Consider the following 19,349-nt stretch of genomic DNA (forward strand, 5'->3'; position numbering starts at 1 on the left):
ATACGTTTAAAAATACAACATTCAGTAATATAACAATTAAAAACAGTTTGATGCTAATGTTGTTAATATCCGATAGCATTCAGTGTTCTTAGGTATCCACTTATTGCTATATCAAGAGTTCAGTCAAAGGCTAGCCGAATAATGTTGTCTTACAAGCCTTGCAGAACTGGGGGAGGTCCTGCAAGGCTCTAATTTCCTCTGGTAGTTGGTTCCACCAATAGGGGGCAGCGATCAAGAAGGCTCTCTGCCTGGTAGATTTTAATCTTGCCTCCCTCAGCCCTAATAATAGATTTTGTGTTCCAGATCTGAGTACTCTCTGGGGAACATGTGGGGAGAGACAGTCCCTAAGGTCCTCGGCCATTTCCCAGATCGTAGTTCTTAACTGTGTGTTACCTCAGCTCCCAGTAAATTTATATCTTGTTCATAAGCACTTTTCAGGCATTTATGTTAAAAAATACAAAGTTATACATATTGCCTGTGGGGTATATTTCTACCCCTATCCAAATTCCAATTACTGAAGAAAACAAAAAAAAAAACCCTGTGTTTTGAATAGAAGATATTAGAAGCCTAATGTAAATTTTTAGGGATTTTAATGCCAAGTATAATTAATAATTTCTACCTCAAGAACATAACTCCCTGTTGTGAAGTAAACATCTGTAAGAGCCACCTGTTTGCCATGAAAGTCTGTGTTGTTCCAGAGCAACTTCTGAGGCTTTCTTGAACCAGTGTTTTATGGGGGGAAAACTCATGGCATATTTTCCCTACCCTAATGCATTATGTGGGCTGGGGTTAAAAATTACCCTAACGGTGAATGGCAAAATGCATAGATTTCTGAGGTTGTTTTTTGTTTACAGAAAGAAAACCATAAGTGACTGTATCTTGAGGACATTGTTTACTAATGTACAGATGACAGTGTCCTAGGAGGCAAAGGTTCTAGAGGCACATTTCTCTGCATCCTGTCAAAAATACAACCAGGTATTCCCCCCCAAGGGTCATCTGAAGGTTCTAATGGCCCACTTATGTTCTTACTAACATCCCATTCTGAAGACTCTGCGTTTGCAAACAAATCCTTAGATGGGATATATCACAGTTCTGTAGTGCAATCCTAAACACGTATGTAGAAGTATGACCCATTGAGGTCAGTCAGACTTATTCCCTCTGTTTAGGGCTGCATCCACAATCTCTGCTGTTACCCTGCCGTTACAAGGCCTGTTGTTCTGGTGTTCACTCAGGTATTTAGGTTAGGGTTGGACATTTCACCACTGAAAAAATGTTTGGTCAATTGCATGGCCAGATGTCAATATTTATGGCATTGCCATCAGAACAATACCTACCTTTTTGTCAAAATGTTAGATGCTTATGCTAAGTTAGTGAAACCAGATTAAGTGGTGTTGTGAAAGAATTAACTGTTTTAAAAATTGGACTGTTACTGTTTTTAGCAATGTCACCCAGCATTTCTACAAGTGTAAGTGATACCATGAAGAGATCTTCTCTTTGTTTTCTATTCTGGAACACCAGAATCAGCTTCTAGTTAAAAAAATATTTAAATGAAATTAAAAGACAAGTAAAGATGAAGTGAGGGCCTTGTGGAACCTTGTGCAGTTCTGCAGGGCCTGCAAGACTGTCCTCTTCCAGCTGGCATTCAATTGACTCAGCACCGGTATTTAAGAGAAGTGGAAGAAGGCCGTCGCCACCAGAATAGCACCAACTCAATATTCTGTTTTATTTTGTTTTAACTATTTTAATCATTGTATATTTATTTTATTATTGAATGTGTAATTTTAATACTCATTAATTTAATTGTTTGTGGGATTTTATGTTGTGAGCCGCCCTGAGCCTGCTTCGGCAGGGAGGGTGGGATATAAATCAAATAAAGGGAAGGGAGGGAGGGAGGGAGGGAGGAAGGAAGGAAGGAAATATTAAAATAAAATAAACCATTGTGCAAGTATGAAGCAGGACAATTCTTCAAGTATTGTAGGTTTCAACTGTACTTTCAACCCCAGCCTCAGCATCAAATCATCATTTCCATTTGTATTCTTTTTCTTCCTCTATCTGAATAATGGCTGTTGCAAGGCTAGCGGGTGTACACTCCTGTGTCCTTGTTTTCAAATGATACCATGATGAAGTTAAAAAGATATTGGTCACCTACACAGTGGCATACTTGACTTCATGAAATATTTGGTGCTTTGACCTTGGTCTGCTGACTAGGATTCCGGTCCCAATTTGATTCGAGCCTTTAGTCAGACAGATACCTTGTCGTGTGGACACCTTATTTTCAGTAACAGTGAAGTACATCATAATGCAATTCTTTGCGTATGGAGTTTCTTTAATGTATTTAAGGAGGCTAATTCAATTCAAGAAACAGCATTCCCAGAGTCCAGTAAGATCAAAGGGAAAGGCTGGTCACGGAGACAAGATGCCATATCATACAGTTCTAAAGGTTTAACTTGGTCTTAAAAATCTGATAACAAAGTCATTGTGTGGTTTTATATAGGTTATACATAACAGTCTGAGCAACAGACAATCTATATAAATGTGGAAAAAGGTATGAGAACTGGTGAAAATAAGCAAACAAAGAACTGATAATGAAAATAAACAAAACAATTTTTTTCTTAGTAATGCACTTATAGGTGTAGGGTTCTTCTTCCCTGTGAACACTACTATGTTGGATTCCCTAGGAGCTGGGCAGTACCTCATAAGGTTTTACCCATTTACATTTTCCTGCCTATCCCACTGCACCAGCATTTCCAGAGGTGTTTTACAAGCAGTTCTGGAGGACAGAATCTGGGCCTGGATTGGTAACTGAGGGATAATGAGGTCAACTGATCGGAACAAGAATGAAGTTTGTTGGGACAGAAACACAAGGTTGAGATAGAGACAGTTCACTGGTAATTGTGAGAGTTTTATACAGTATATGCCCAAACAAAATCCCTCTCTTGGGCAAGCTTATAACACAAAAAATATAGCACTACTGAACTACATTTAAGGTGCTGGACCCAGCAAATCCTGTTGGCATTATGTAACATGCTCAGTTCCCCAGACAAGGAGATTTAAGCAAAGATCTGGTATTTTCATAGAACAAATCATAGAACTTCTAATTCACAGTCCAGATACGTTAACCCTTACAACTTCCAGCCTCAACCTTCAGAAACCTAGTTGACCATGCCTTGCTCTGCCAGAAGGTAGCACTTCTCAGCCCACAGCTCCCTGTTGGTTCATAGCAATGTTGTCATTGGCTCCGATGTTGCTGGGATGCAGTTCTGTTCTGTGGCCTGTCACAGCCACCTTTTCCAGCAGTGCAGGAATCAAGCATGTCAAATCGTGCTAAGGGCTTCACGTTTATGTCCATACAGCAGGCTGAGTTTGAAAACAGGACATGGATTTGTTACTCCATACTGTTTAATGTCACAGCTGTTGGAATGAGTCACTTGCAGCATTTTGCCCTCATTTGCACATGAACCAATAATTTGATATTTGAAGCTGAAGCTCTCTGAAGTAAATGCTGTTGGTCTCATTATCTTGTGTGCAACTGTGGCACCGTTCATAGGAAATCTAATTACTTGATGAACTTGCCTGTTTTTCTGTTCCCGGAAAGTCAAGGGCAAGTCAAGGACAAGGCTTGTTTCATCGGTCACACTTCTTTATGAAGTCAATTTATTATGGAAATAAACATACACACACACTGGCTGGATGCTATTTGCTTTAGGGCTCTTCTTGCACCTCTGAGACTGATGAGAAAATCTGTCTCTTACTGACTTTCCTCATTTACTTGAGTAGTATTGCCAGAGGTGCGTGATCAAGAAAACAGGCACTGCTTTGTAACAGAGGTATATGTAGGCTGCTAAATTATAAATGCCATTTTCTTAGTCACAGAAAACTCACTAGAGAAGACAATTGAGCATGCGGGGGCTCCAAATTTATGCTAGGGAACTGCATTTAAATACCAGAATGGCAAATAACTTTGTAAAGCGAAGACTCGTAACGTTGACAAACGACGGAGGGAGTTCTCCGTATGGTTCTCATAAGTATTGTTTTGTTTTAAAAATTCCTTGAAGGGCATTTTAATTTTGAATATTACCAGTATTTTTTTTAAGTTTGCATTTTAGCACAGCATAAATATCTGATTAATTTGCCATTTCCTGGCCTGTGAATTTCTGTTTTGCAGGCCTTGCTGTGAGCTTTAGGGCTTGTTAGCATCGAGTTTTCCCCAGAGCAGAACTATTTGTGTTGTACCTTGCCAGACAAAGGAATTGGTTTCAATTGCCAGGCTATGTCTGTGCTCACTCTTAATCTCAGACAGCAGCAAATATGAACAAATCTTTGCTGGCTATGTCTGGTGGACTCGAACCTCACTGTTGGCACGCACAACAGCAGGGATGGAGTAGGAGAACCTGCTTATAAGTTCTGTCAGCCAGATGGCATTATCAGTGGAGATAGGAAGCATCTGGGTAGGAAAGATCTGGCCACTGTGCTGCGTGCCCTGGTTCCATGTAGACTGGTGGTGGAAAGTGTTGTCAAGACACAGCTGATTTATCCTCTGCATCAGGGCTTTTTTTGTTGCAGGAACTCCTTTGGCCTTGCTGGAATGGCCTTGGGTCAGCCATAGCTGGCAGAAGTTGTCCTTGAAAGGGCAGCTGCTGTGAGAGCCCTCTCCAGCCCCACCCACCTCACAGGGTGTCTGTTGAGGGGGAGGAAGGTAAAGGAGATTGTGAGCCGCTCTGAGACTCTTCGGAGTGGAGGGCGGGATATAAATCCAATATCTTCTTCTTCTTCTTTGCATATTAGGCCACACACCCCTGATGTAGCCAATCCTCTAGGAGCTTACAGTAGGCCTTGTACTAAGAGCCCTGTAAGCTCTTGGAGTTAGGCTACATCAGGGGTGTGTGGCCTAATATGCAAAGGAGTTCCTGCTACAAAAAAAGCTCTGCTCTGCATAATAACCCTGAAGTGCCTTGATGGTCTCCCATCCAAGTACTAACCAGGGCAGACTCTGCTGGGATCTGACAAAATCAGGCTAGCCTGGAACATTTGAATCAGAGCAACATCTAGATTAAGTTACTGCAATGGACTATACATGGGGCTGCCCTTGAAAAATGTTGGGAAACTTAAATTGAATGCTGCAGCTATCACGTTGACAGGAATGGATTGTGGGCACCATATCACTCCAGTCTTGGCCCACCTACACTGGCTCCTGATTTATTTCTGGGCCCAATTCATGGTGCTGGTCTTCACCTTTTAGACCCTATCCAGCTTGGGACCAGCATATATGAAGGACTGCCTACTCCGATATGAACATATCCAGTTACTATGGTCATCTTCTGAGGCCCTGCTTTGGGTTCCTACATCTTCTGAGGTTAGGTGAGTGGCATCCCAAGAAAGGACCTTGCTTGTTGCACCAAAACTACGGAATTATCTCCACAGTTATATTAGCCTATTGCTGCCTTCTGCCAGTGAATGAAGACTTTATTGTTTTGTCTGGCATTCCTTCAGGTGTCCCTTCTTCCTGCTCTGTTCTTCAATTATTGCTTGTCTGTGCTTTTAAATTTATATATTAGTTTTGCTTGTAATTGTTACTTTTATTGATTGTTTTTATGTTTTTATGATGTGCTTTTACAGCACTTGTTTTAATTGTTAGTCACCTTGGGGACCCCAACAAAGCAGAAAGTCAGGGTGCAGATTTTGTTAATAAAACGAAACCATAATAAACTCCACAAGACTGCCCATTGACTGTTCAATGCATTCCTCTCCTGCCCTTCAAATTCGACAGTCCTGATTGCTAATGGGTAATGCAGACAAGGGTGTGACCTCACTGCCTCCAAAAGCAGTTTGTTTGCTTTGTTGCCAGAACAGTTTTATAACTTCCGTTCCTTGTGTGGTGTTCTTGATGCATTGGTGTAAGTGAGAACGGCGGTCTACTCAAATTGCTTTTTTTTAATTCCTGATGATACTATTACTACAAATGGAAAGTCTGCACTTGTGCTGAATGAGGTTCATTAATACAGGAACTGTGATGAACGTAGATGTATCTTCAGAGAGAGAGTGAAATGATGGTAGTTCAGGACTTTGGCCTCTGGGCATGCTTAACTCCCAATATAAGTGTAATCAGTACATGAGATTGTAGTGTATGACTAAGGAATGATAGTTACGCTGTCTCCTCTGATGTTCTCTCTCCAGTGGGGCTGCTGGTTGCTTGCTTAAAGAAATGCAGGGCAAGGAAGTAGAATGAGTGGTGCTTATTTCTTGAGCTCTTTAGAGAACAATTCTAAGCAAGTCTACTCTGAATTCTACTAAAGTCTATTCAATGGGGCTTACTCCCAGGAAAGTGATCTTAGGATTGCACTGTTAAGCTTTGAAGACTAACTTCTTGGACTGCTATCTAATGGGACATGGGATGAGAGAGACAACGTGTCTTGCCAGATTGTGGCACATTGACCTGAAGTGGTACAATTTGCTTTTGTAATGATTGTCCAGCTTAAAATGCAGTCAGGAGGCTGCATTTCATCAGGTGAGCCAGTGCGGTGTAGTGGTTAAGAGCGGCTGACTGTAAATGGGAGAAATGGGTTTGATTCCCCACTCCTCCACTTGAAGCTCCACTTGCTGGGTGAGCTTGGGCTGGACACAGTTCTCTCAGAACTCTCTCAGCCCCACCTACCTGACAAACTTCCCTGTTGTGGAGAGAGGTAGGGAAAGACTATTGTAAGCCACTTTAAGACTCCTTAGAGTAGATAAAAGTGGGGTATAAAAATCAACTCCTCTTCATCATCATTGCTTAAAGATCTGCCTCTCTTCTTTCCCTGCCATGCTTGCTTATGGCAGTGCTCCAAAGTGATTTGCCTTGAGTTGAGGTATGGGGTTAGAGATATGCAAATTATTGTTAAAATTAATTAAAAGCTTATCTATCTTAATATTTTTTACTTATTGCAATGATATTCTGTTTCTTTACATGGTAGTTTTCATAGGAAGAGGGCAACTGAAATAGATATAGAAACATATCATATAGATAACAATGGGAGTTTGGAAATTACTGTTTTGCAGCATCACGGGCTGGAATGCAGCAGAACAAAAAATTCTGTTTGGAGAAGATTTGCTTCTCTTCCTTTGTGGCTTAATGAAGAGGATCTTCAAATTAATTGCATTAATTATGCACAGGCCTAATTATCCAGCATGTTGGAAAATAGCTGTGATTACTGAGCAAAGCAGAGAGGTAAACCTCCCCAAGTCTATGCATGACTATCTAAAATGTGATCTTGTTCTTCTTTCCTGTGGCTTTGAGTCTGCTACTATAGTTATGTCTGTAGTTTGCCGTACACAGTTTAACATTGTAAATAATGAAGACATGTTTCCGTTTGCTAAAGTCAGGCACCTGTTCTGCAGGGCAGGGGTGTCCTGTCTTCATCCTAAATCTGAGATATTAAACATTGTGAAGTGCAAAGAGAAATATATTGGGTTGGGGCTGCAGCAACCAGTTAATGGTGGGGGAAGAAGCTGCCCTTGGGAGTCCACTGTAGAGCATGGAAGCTCTGAAAATCCTAGTTTTGAAAGTGAATAATATTTGCACATTAGCGCTGAAGAATCCTGTTTTAGAAATGGTTGTGTCCATAGGTACATTTGGGGGAAGCGACTGTATACCTTCATGCCACAGTTTTTCCAATAACAAATGGGATGAAAGACAGTTCAGAGATGCATAAAAGTTCAGTCAATGTTTGTCACTTAAATTATTTGGAAACTTAGCTTTTGGTAACACGCTGAAATTAAATGTACCCCCCCCTTCTTCTAGTTATGATATCTGGTAACATTCATCTGTTGTTACTAATAATTGTTCCTGCTTCTTTTGATGTTTGTGGGAGCAAAACACAGTAAGCTGTGTGGACCTCTGCTTTTGCAAATTTTCCCGGCGTTGGACTTGCATCTGTGTCCTAACGGTGTTAGAAGCTGATGGACTTGCTTGCAGGTCTATAAGACGGTAGAGAGAATCTCACCCTTCACTTAAATGTGCTAACCCTTTTAGTAGTTCAAGGTCATTCTTCCTTTTTAAAATATGTGTTAACCCATGCGTGTTCGTAGTTTTGGGCTTAGTTTGAAGGCACCTGGAACATCTAGTAACCTTTATTTACAGAGAACTTATTCCTTGTTCCAGAGCTCCTGCCAAGGGTTGAGACAGTTGCTTCAGCAATCTATAAGAGATATTTCAAGTAAGTAGAACTCAAGGAGTTAAATAGTTGCAGGAAGTATGGTTGCTTTGAAAAGCATGCGCTAGACATTGGGTTATGTGATTATTTTTGGAGGGGGAGAGGTAAGAGAACCATTTTTAGATTCAGTGATTTAACAAATAGTGTTTTCCAAATATAATTAATACAGTTGGGGGAATTAAATAGTTCTGTCATACTGGCATAACCACTCTGGCATAACTGTAGCTAATTATATGTAATCATGAGACAACTCCACAGCAGGAAGGCATTTCAAGCCAGGAATATGCCATTCCTTGATCCATCCCTATGCAGAAGACTTTGGTGGGCAAGAGAGTTGAACCCAAGCAAGAGTAGATTTGATGTATTGCACATCAAAGCCATATAACCTCTTCCTTAGTTCTCACTCGTAGCAAATGCAGGAATGTCCTCTTTGAAGATAAGGCCTCCGGGAACACTTTCTTAGGCTTAGGTCTGAACCCAGGATGTTGCTAAACCACGATAACAGATAAAGTAGCAAGTGTGTGAATTTCACACACTTGAGTAGAAATTCCTAAGGTATCTTTGATGTGCCCCCTTAAAGCTAGTATTCTTGAGTTACACTGTATCACTTCCAATCTGGTGCCTATCCGAGCACAATGGATTATCAATAAACCAATACTTTGTTTCAAAATCAAGGACTGGTTATTTTGAGATCTAATGCTTGACAATATGAAAAGTTTGCTGCGTGGTCAAGTAGAAAGCAACCTTTCTGTCTGACATGATGATTCCTTTTCATGTGAAGGCAGTTCTTAACCTGGATGCAGACCTGCAAATAGACTGATGCGGTACAATCTGGGGAAGATTGTAACCACGGACTTGAGACATGTGAGGAGAAAGCAACCATGTGTAGTGGAGGAATGGGAGAGAGCATGCAGGTCCTGCCTCCCTTACGAGCTTTCACCCAAGGCTAGACACAATGCCTGTGTATGTACAAAATTTAATCTTGTGATCAGGAACACTGGGAGAAACCAATATTTCTGATCATGAGACCAGAGAATTAAGACACAGATGTTGTGCCACCTTTGGAGTGGATGCCTGTAGGAGGGAGTCTGAGTCTGTGCATTTGGGGGGGGGGGGCAGGCCACTATGTTCTCTCTTTCTTAGTTCACATTGGCTCATCCTTCTGATGTCATGTGCACAGACAGGGCTTCACTGTATGCTATTTCTGCATGCTTGCATCACCCTTGGCTTTGTAAGGAGCGCATGTATTAGATGTACCCAATATGAAGATCCTTTTATTATCATTTGTTCCAGAGAAAACACTGGGGGAGAAATCTGGACAAACATACCATAATATTGTGATGCCAGAATATGCAGTAGAGCATTGCATTTCTAAACAGCATTTCACTGTTGTTTATGCATCAAGTCTTTTATACTATTTTTTATTTTGTATATATTTTATACTTTTATACTAAGGCTTTATACAGAGTAAATACATTTACTTGAATGCCACAGAGAATAAGATCTAGGTTAATTGAATCTTGGAGGTTTGTTGCCAAGGTAAAGGGATTGCAAAACAGAGCGAGAGAAAATGCAGCATTGCAATAATATGTAAATAGTTTTAAAAATCTTAAAGGCAGAAAATAAACAAACAGAGGCGGTTGTACTTGCCAGTAAGTTCTGATGGGAGATTTTTTTTAGTTTTCAGTATAGTCACCCCTTATTATATAAAATTCTGCAGACTCCACAGGCAGCTAAAACATGCAGCTGTTCATTTTATTTTCTTTCTTCAGAAAAAGGCTGAGTGACCTGGTAGGCTGCATGTGACAACAGATATTGCCATTCCTCTAAGTACAACAGTTTTTGTTTGCATGTGCTGTCACTTAGCATTTAGCCATTACATTCACATGGCACAACTTGTAGCTAAAAGCTAGGCAGGTACCATAGATCAGAACAAATGTGTCATCACTGACTTTAGGGGAAATTATCTCTTTAAAGACACAGTAACTAGAAACTTTTAGACCTGCACTTCATATTAGTAGCTTCTCTTGCAGAAAAAGTATAATATAATTACATTTGAGGTTACTGTAGTTTTGTTTAATGATATGAAAGAAGGAAGTTAAGAATTACTACAGTACTTTTAATCTTCAGTGGCCAAGTTAGACCATGATCTCTTTTTCACGTGAGTTGAATATACTTTTACACAATACAGAAGATACGTATTTCAGAACAAACTAGCCTACGCTTACATGAACAAATCAGAATAGTATTGATACTTGGTAGGGGTTAATTCAGGAGTAATGGCTTGTGTTTGCCTTGCTGACACAATGCACAGGAAACTTATGAATGATGTTTATTGGGAGTGTTCCATTTTTTTTCCTCCATAAGAAATATTATGTCTGTGAATTCAGTTCCTATCATTGTGTGCTGATGAATATAAAAGTTAATAAACAGAGGCCTTGGTTGTTAGTACATTGCAAGCCACACTAAAGCTGAATAGCAACAATCTGGAGTTCTTAGCCTTGGATCATTAACTGATGACAGAGAGCAGCCTATAAGTCAGGGGTTTCCAGCCTTTTTAGTATGGTGGCCCAGAAGTCCAAAAGTATTTGGTACAGTGACCTATCCAAGGCTGGCCCAAGGCTTTTCAGTGCCCTAGACAAACTATAACCTTGGCACTCATCTAGTTCAGCACTCCATTTTCTACAGTGGCTTGCCAGATGTTTATGAGAGAGAACAACAGCAACAAAAATCCCACATCATCACACAAAAGTGCAGGTGTCCCCACTATAAACTCCACCAACCGGCATTCCAACATACTCAGCCTTTGCATACAGAGATAACATTCTGGCCTTTGACCACTTCTTCTCCATTATTCACTCTAGTTCCCTGTGAGATTCTAAGAAACTTTAGTAACCATCAAGACATGTTTTACTTGATCGTTGTGTACATGCAGTGAAAAAAAAAATACCTACTAATGTGTGATGTGGAAGATTCTGTTTCCAGGGTCAGATGTTGCTTTCCAAAAGACCAAAGAGAGCAATGGAAAGGGCATGGGCAGGCATTAGGGAGGGCTAGCTTGCGATGCACTTTTCAAGGTTTCATGACCCACTTTGGGACCCAACCCACAGGTTGGCAAACGCTGTGGTAGCTCTATTCAGCTGCGCGGAGGAAGAAAAAGTATGGGATTCCTGGGTAAGGGTGGAACTAAATGTTAGAAGGAATACAAAGCTATTGCCCAAAAGGATACATGTGTTTCCCGTGTTCCCTACCTGTGCCATATATCATTGGCTGGAAGAAGACTTATTACAGGAATGGCCACATTGTGGCTTGGGAACTACCTGTGGCTCATTCTCACATATTGTGTGGCTCACGAAGCCCCCATGACCCCATCAACCAACTTGGAGAAGGCGTTCCTCTCTTTAAATCCCTTCCTTCCTTCCTTCCTTCCTTCCTTCCTTCCTTCCTTCCTTCCTTCCTTCCTTCCTTCCTTCCTTCCTTCCTTCCTTCCTTCCTTCCTTCCTTCCTTCCTTCCTTCCTTCCTTCCTTCCTTCCTTCCTTCCTTCCTTCTTCAAACATCTGTGATTTATTCTGTGTGGCTGTTATGTTAAGCAACTTTGGCCACCCCTGACCTAGCGTAATAACTTCAGCCATGAGTTTTACAGAATCTACAGGAGGCTGCCACTTCGGAATGTGGCTCTGTGTTTCTTGCTAAATGAGGTGTGTCAAAGAATATTTTGTATGGCTAACACAAAAGGCAAAGCCAGTGAAACAATATGAGTCCCTGTAATGCAATAAAATTGAGACCCTGTGGTGCAGTGATGATGATAGGTCGGCAGTAAACTGAGAACTGGCAATTCCATTGACCGCCTTCACTGCTTGAATGACAGTGTATTATATTATGGTATCCATCCAATAAAGGTATCTAAGGCATACATAAGGAAGTAAACTCCAGCAATATTTAACTTCGGAGGAAGATGAGGTTGGTTAACAGGAAATACAAATCCCACCCTCGCCTATTGTTCACTTTGCTCTGGACTGAGGTTCTGTAATGTAAAAGTGTTTTATATGGTTCATAAAGGAGAGCTGAGAGATGCTGGTTACTAGACTTGAGGAATGGAAGACAGAGAAATTGCATTAAGTGTTTTCTTAACTTGTAAAAGGGAAAGCTGCACAAAACATTATGATAGATTACAGAGCTTTTTTTTTTTTTTGTAGTACAGTTGATGACTATAGGCACAGAACATGAAAATGGTGTTTTGGTTTGTTGGGTTGGCCAATTTGGTAGATCAGTTCATGTTTTTTTGATTTCCCAAACTATTTGTGGTTCATTGGTTTGTTCATTTCAGGAAGGCATAGAATGCCCCCTGAGTGGGCTAGAGATGCCAAACTGGCAAACTCTTTGGCAGACTTTTCTCTACCTGCTTTCCAAGTTTGGTGTGAATTAGATTTTGGGGGGCTGAGCTACAGCCCCCCAAAGCAGGTGTCCCAGTAAACTGCCCTCCTAGGAGCTGAGAAAAGAAAGGGAAGCTGCCTTCCAGCTTTTGTGGGTTTCACCCCAGGAAGCTTGGAAACTGACTGGAGACAGCAGCTCCACTCTTCCAGCCCCTACACTTCTCATCAGTTTCATTAGAAACTTACTAGAAGCACAGGCTGCCAGGGAGAGTAGAGCTGCAAGTCTAGTCAGTTTCACTGGAAACTGTCAAGAATGCTGGGGCCAGTGCCAGGCTGTCTGGAAAAGCAAAGCAAACATGAACCAAGCAATACTACAAGAAAAAAGCAGATTCAGGTTCAGCAGGATCAGCCAAGCCAGTTTGGAACGAACCACAAATCGGACATTTTTAGCATGAATTGCAGTTCATTCTTTGCTTCCTTCCCATCCCTAGTTATGAAATATAGTAAAACATACTATATTTATGGCAAATGGCACCAGTGACTTTAAAAAACAATAGAAACAGATGCTGTGGTTCTGAATGTGTTACATGAAGTTTTAGTGCCATGAGTTTCCATACAAAACATCTTTGATCCATGTGGTCATCTCATTTTTTAAAAATTGGATGACACTCCTAAATTAATTCTGTAAAGGCCATCAATGGTTTCTGGGGTGCAGTGGAGATTAAGCCAGTGGATCATATTATTCTGTGAACTGGATTCTTGCCCAGATGGTTGTATGTTGTCATCACTTTTAGACTTTTTGCTATTTAGCACAATTGTGTATTGTCAGCACTTTCAGCCATATATTTAAAAGCACTAAATAAACTTTCATTGCTTTCAAAAATGTTAGAAATTATTTTGTGAATAACTATGCCAGAACACAGATTTTAAAATTAACGGATAACTCTGAAATCCAAAAGAGATAGTGCCGTCACCCAGTCATTTTAGCTGATTGAGCCCTTGCCCGAATAAAAGGTATACTTTATCTGATCAGGTCTGGTGGTTGACTGCACCTTAAAGCTGATAATAAAAATATGCATTTATAACAATTACGCTCTCCCCCCAGTTCTACTTTGAAAAGTACTCCAGATAGCTTACTAGCAATATAATATTAAGGAAAACAATCACAGTTAAAACAATAAAAATTATAAAAGAACTAAGTCAGCAATAACAATTAAAAACTAAGACTCTACCAAAAATTATTTAAAACTGCAGCATATATAACATGTACATGCAATCACAATTCATAATACCAATATATAACTGGATATAAAGCCTAGGATATAAAGAGTTGGCATAAAATAAAAGCTTTGGTGTTTGCATTGAGCATAATACCAGCTGCAGAATAAAAAAAAAATAAAGCCCTACACTTTATTAAGCATTTCCTTTTGGCAGTACAGGAATAGAACTGTAGCGAAGACACTAAAGAGGAAATACAAGAACATTACAAAAATACAGTTTTGTCCTAATATGTTCATTTCAGTTTCCTAGTCAGTGCAATTGGGGATAAAAATGACCACAAAACAGCCAGATGCTGTAATTTACAAGAAATTACAAGTAGTGTGAGAACAAAACACTACAGAATAACTTTACTAAAGGTTGAAGAATATGTGGGATATATACTTGCATTGTTTTATCATTTTCCCCACATTTCTCAAAGTAGCTTTGAGTTCATTATCTGGACAAGGTTAAATTTTAAAACATTTGTATTACCTCTGTTGTTACCATTACCTCTATAACTTTTGGAGGTCCTGAAGACAATTGGGGCGGGGGGCGGGTTAGAGATCACAGTAGTTCAAGGATTATGTTGGTTCTGCTCCTTCATTAGATGTAATATAACAACTGGATTTTTCAGGAGGTGTGCAAATTAAATTGTTAAAAAGTAAGTGGAGTAGATATGATGATGAGAGATTGTTTGATTTATTTATTTGAATATCTTTTTATGATGCCATTCCAAAATGAAACAAGGCAGCTTGCAACAAAAATAAGGATAATATAACGTTTCCAGCAGAGAGTGTTCCATAGGCAGGGATGCCACTGATTGCTGGTTGTAACCTGTCTCACTTCCTTGGGTGGGGGCTCACAGAGATTAGGATGGAGCTCTTAATTTATTGTAATTGTAAAGTAGTTCTCAGACCTAATAGAGAGTTTCTCCCCAAGGTGGTGTCACAATTTCACCTTAACCAAGACATCAACCTTCCAGCGTTCTTCCCATCCTTGAGGTCACCATCAAAACAAACATTACACACTTTAGATGTGAGGAGGGCACTCCTTTTTTTATTTAAAAGGGACACAGGATTCAGAAAAGACAGAGTATATGTTTCAGAGGGTCAAATAAAAGGAGAGCCACATCAGCACAGTCTCTCGCTAGATGGGTAGTTTTGGCAGTTAGAGGATCTTATGCTGAAGCTAAGGTGTCTTGCCTCATTCCTCTGAAAGCTTGCTTCGTTTGGCAGTGTTCCAAGCCAGTTTGCTCCGGAGGATATTCACAAAGCAGCACTGTGATCCACTCCTCCTACATTCATCAAGCACTATTTGATGGATGTGGACTCCAGAAATGAAGCTGCACTTGGGAAAGGCAATGTTACAGATGATGTTTCAATGATCAGCCCACACCCTCCTCCTCTTGCTATTCTCTCATGTGAAACTGAACAGAAGCCACAATGATGGAAACGGGGTTGCACTTACCTGTAACCAGGGCTTTTTTTGTAGCAGGAACCCCTTTGTATATTAGGCCACACACCCCTGATGTAGCCAATCCTCTTGGAGCCTACAGTTGGCCCTGTACTAAGAACCCTGTAAGCTCTTGGAGGATTGGCTACATCAGGGGTGGTGTGGCCTAATATGCTAAGGAGTTCCTGCTACAAAAAAAGCCCTGCCTGTAACTGTTGTTCATCAAGTGGTCTTCTGTGTATCCACACATCCCTCCCTCCTTTCCCAGCTGTGGGCTGCCCACAGAGCAAAGATCTCCTCATGGGAATGAAGGGAAGTGAGAGAGGAGTGCTTGCCCTGCTTCTGTCACATCACCCTTTGGGCATGAAAGGGATCTCTGTAGATGGGGGGGGGAGCACTCCTAGAGCCTAGAAACTTCTTTAAAAATTTGGAAGCTCTTCTCCACAGCAGGCCTGCAATCATGAAATCCCCCTTGTGTGCCTGCACAGAAGACCACTTGATGAACAACGGTTACAGGTAAGTGCCAACCCCATTATCTGTGAAGAAGCCTAAGCATCCAACTGTTGGATCAGGTCAAGCAGTACCCCTAAGTTAAGTACCTGTTCTGTCAGGGAGAGTGTGAGGCTGACTCCTTCCATGACAGGTGTTTTCACTGTTCAGTGAACCTCAGTCTTGTGAACAAATCTCTTGTAGTATATTTAACTACTAACAGCCTCTTTGGGAGACTCCTGTTTGGTTAGAACCCCTAATACAGGGAATGGGAGAGGGAATTAACCTTTTTTTCTCCCATACTTGGTGTGATAGGCAGGTCTAGCTCCGGCCTGCTCTGTGAGCAGCCAGTGAGAGCTTTTGGAATGTTGGCTGGCAGTTAGAGCCATTAGTTCAGTTAGAGTTGGGTTGGACTATGGAAGGGAGAGCAAGTTGACTGAGGGAAAGGTAACTTGTGGCAAATAGGCTTGGAAGCATGACTAGAGTTATAGTTCAAAAATTCAAGTAATAAGAAACATGGTTATATGTCTTCATGAGTCATTCCAGTATCATTGGTAGCCTGCAGTATTAATTCCTTGTTTATGGTTAACCCAGCAGACTGAATGAGTGTGGTCTGAGGGGTGTGGGTGTAGTGGTAGCAGTGTTTGAGTCCCAACCCCAATAGCTGTGTGTGGTATCTGAATGCAGGGCAATTGATAAAAGATACTGAGCTGCCTTAACTGGAAGTGTCTCTGTGAATGAGAGAGGGGACCTGCTGTGCAAAAGAGATGGGGCTCTCTGTGCACTGAAAAGAGATGGTAGAACTGTGAGTACCTGTCCCACTTATATAGCTTAACCTGTGTGACAGAGGTTGTGGTGGATGGTTGTGTCTGTGAGCAGAGAAGCACAGTTGGTTTTGGTCATGTTTGAGCAGTAGTTTGCCCTGGGGAGGAAATAGTCTGCTTTAACAAACTAAAGCTACTTATTGTTGGACCACTCTGCTGCCTTTCCCCACTGCCATAACATGCAAAAAAAAAAAAAGTCTAAACGCATAGCACCACTAGTTTAAAATTTGCAATCACTGATTACAGGTAGCCCCTAGCAACAGATCAAACAAAATGTTAGTTGATTAATCTAGCAATTAAACTGACTGTGTGTATGCAGGGCTACAAGGTAGGTTTAGTAGCAACATCCCCCTCCTTTTCAGAAATTCAGTGCAGCTTATAAATACAGTGACAGATTGCAAGAAAGATAAAGCAGTAATTCAATAATAACACTACTATAAACAGCACATTCAAGCAGCAAGTCCACTACAACCCTTTGAACTCTTGACATTTCACTATCCTCCAAGAAAAAGCCCTTTGAAATAGTACAGCTATGCATGCCCTGTGACATACAGAAGGTGAAGGAGCCCCTCTGCATTTTTTCCGGCAGGACATTTCACAGCACTGGTACTAACACTGAGAATATCCCTTTCTAGCCTGTTCGGCAAACAGAACTCAGGTGGGTATAGCGAGGAAGAAGTCATCTGAGGAGTGCAACTGGTATGTTGGAAGATGTGGTGTGAAAGATGTTTGGGTTCCTGGCAGTGATGGGCTTAAAAGCTAGGAACCAGCACCTAGAATTGGGCCTGGAAGCAGAAAGGTAACAAGTGCAGATGCTGAAACATGAGTGTCACATGTTGTTTACAGCTAACCTTAGACAGAACCTTTCCCAAAAAGATGCAACTGAAAGGAAGTGCTCAGCAATGGTGCCAGCCTGTTCTTCACAAACAAAGCCGAGTCCAGAAGCACTCCTAGACACTTCACTTGATCATACAAAGAGAGCTTAACTCCATCTAATGTTGATGAATCTGTTCTAATTAGAAACTGTGCATTCTCTGCTGGTATTGGATCCTCCTTACCTGGATTTAACTTCAGTTTGTTCACCCTCAACCATCTGACTACTACCTCAAGACACTGGTCCGGAATGGTTATTGTGGATTCCAGAGGCCAAGATAAAGAAATACAGAGCTGAATATCATCTGTATATTCATAAAATTAATATAAGCAAACTCCAGAGCTGCAAATTATGTTACCTAATGGGTTAATGTAGATACTTTAAATGAATAGGGGATGAAATTTATTCTTGTAGAACTCAAATGTTAATGTCCTAACTTGTTGACTTTGCGTCTCTTAGACTCCTATCTATAAGAAAAGAATGAGACCACTGGAGGCTTGTCCTCTTACACCCAACATAGATTCCAACCAGTCTAGTAAAACGTCATGATCCACTGTGCCAAATATCAGCACCAATCTAACAAAGCACAGAAACACATTGCCTCTATTCAATATCTGGCAGAGCTACTAAAGTTGTTTTCATCCCAAGCCAAATCAAAATCAGTCAAGGGCAGGGTAGCATCTGAATATGCTTGAAGCTGTTCTGGCACTGTCTACTCAATCACTTTACCCAAGAAAGGGAGGTTGGATTATGGTTGGTAATTGTCTATATCCCCGTAGTCTGAGTTCTTCAGCAAGGGTATGGTTACAGATTCCTTCAGCTGTTAGGGGAGCCTCCATTGAAACAGGGTTACATTAATAATCTTTGCCAAAGGGCTCTCACCTGTTCACAGCATGATTTATTCAGCCATGATGGGCAGCGGTCCACGTCATAGGACATGATTAATAAATAAGCACTCTTGTCAACATTGATCTGATAGACCACCAAAAACTACTAATGAAACTCTGAGTGGATGCCACCAGCACTTCTGTACAGAGAGATTTTATCAGCAAAATCATCACAGCCAGCATCAAAATCCAGTTCTATAAGGGTGCTGAGCACAGATGAATTACCGTAAACAGTATTGCTGGACATGATTTACTGTAACTGATGCAGTGGTAGAAAAAAGAACCTCTTCTTCACCACCATCTCTTCTGCTTCATAGGCTTGCAAATGGGCTCTTTAGTGTGTTCTGTCTGACTTGGCATGAGTTTAATCCACAGTGCATTTTAGTTACAATGAAATATAGTTCTTCAGTAGACCTTCAATTGTTCTTCTGCCTACTAAGGTACATGTAGTGGTGCTTTTTAGAGTGGTCTAGTCAATAGTTGCGGCAGTGGTTTCTGGGGCATGTAGAAATTACAGTGATCTGATAAGAAGTCTTCCTGTTGAAGGGTTGGATCCAATGCAACATTTCTGAAGTACAAGGAATTCCTATGGAGCACAATTTTCTCAGTTCGTCCCTTTTTGTAGCAGCTCAAAATGCTCCCCCCCCCCAAAAAAAATCTTGTTCTTGGGAGAGAAGAGCCCCCAAAAATAGAATTCTAGGAGGGTATTTTGGGCTACTACAAAAAAGGAAAAACAGAGAAAATTGTGCTCCATAGGAATTCCTTTTGCTTGTACTAAGAGCCTGTACTAAGAGCCCTGTAAACTCTTGGAGGATTGACTACATCAGGGGGTATGGCCTAACATGCAAAGGAGTTCCTGCTACAAAAAAGCCCTCGGCTATTGTGAGAGGGACACAGCTGAGAAACTTGTGCTCTGTGGGCAGATGCTCTTGGTACACAAAAATAGTATTAAGGATATAACAAGTTCAGGGGTTGTTGTTTTTTCTAGTACTTTCAAATA

The 19,349-nt window shown here is 41.0% G+C and overlaps 1 protein-coding gene across 3 annotated transcripts in view; it reads left to right on the forward strand.

Moving 5' to 3' along the window:
• Positions 1–19,349, forward strand: part of TET1 (tet methylcytosine dioxygenase 1) — a 101,985-nt gene that overhangs the window by 59,265 nt on the left and 23,371 nt on the right. The gene's annotated exons all lie outside the window — the stretch shown is intronic.

This window comes from Heteronotia binoei, chromosome 6, assembly GCF_032191835.1.
Source record: "Heteronotia binoei isolate CCM8104 ecotype False Entrance Well chromosome 6, APGP_CSIRO_Hbin_v1, whole genome shotgun sequence".
NCBI lineage: Eukaryota > Metazoa > Chordata > Lepidosauria > Squamata > Gekkonidae > Heteronotia > Heteronotia binoei.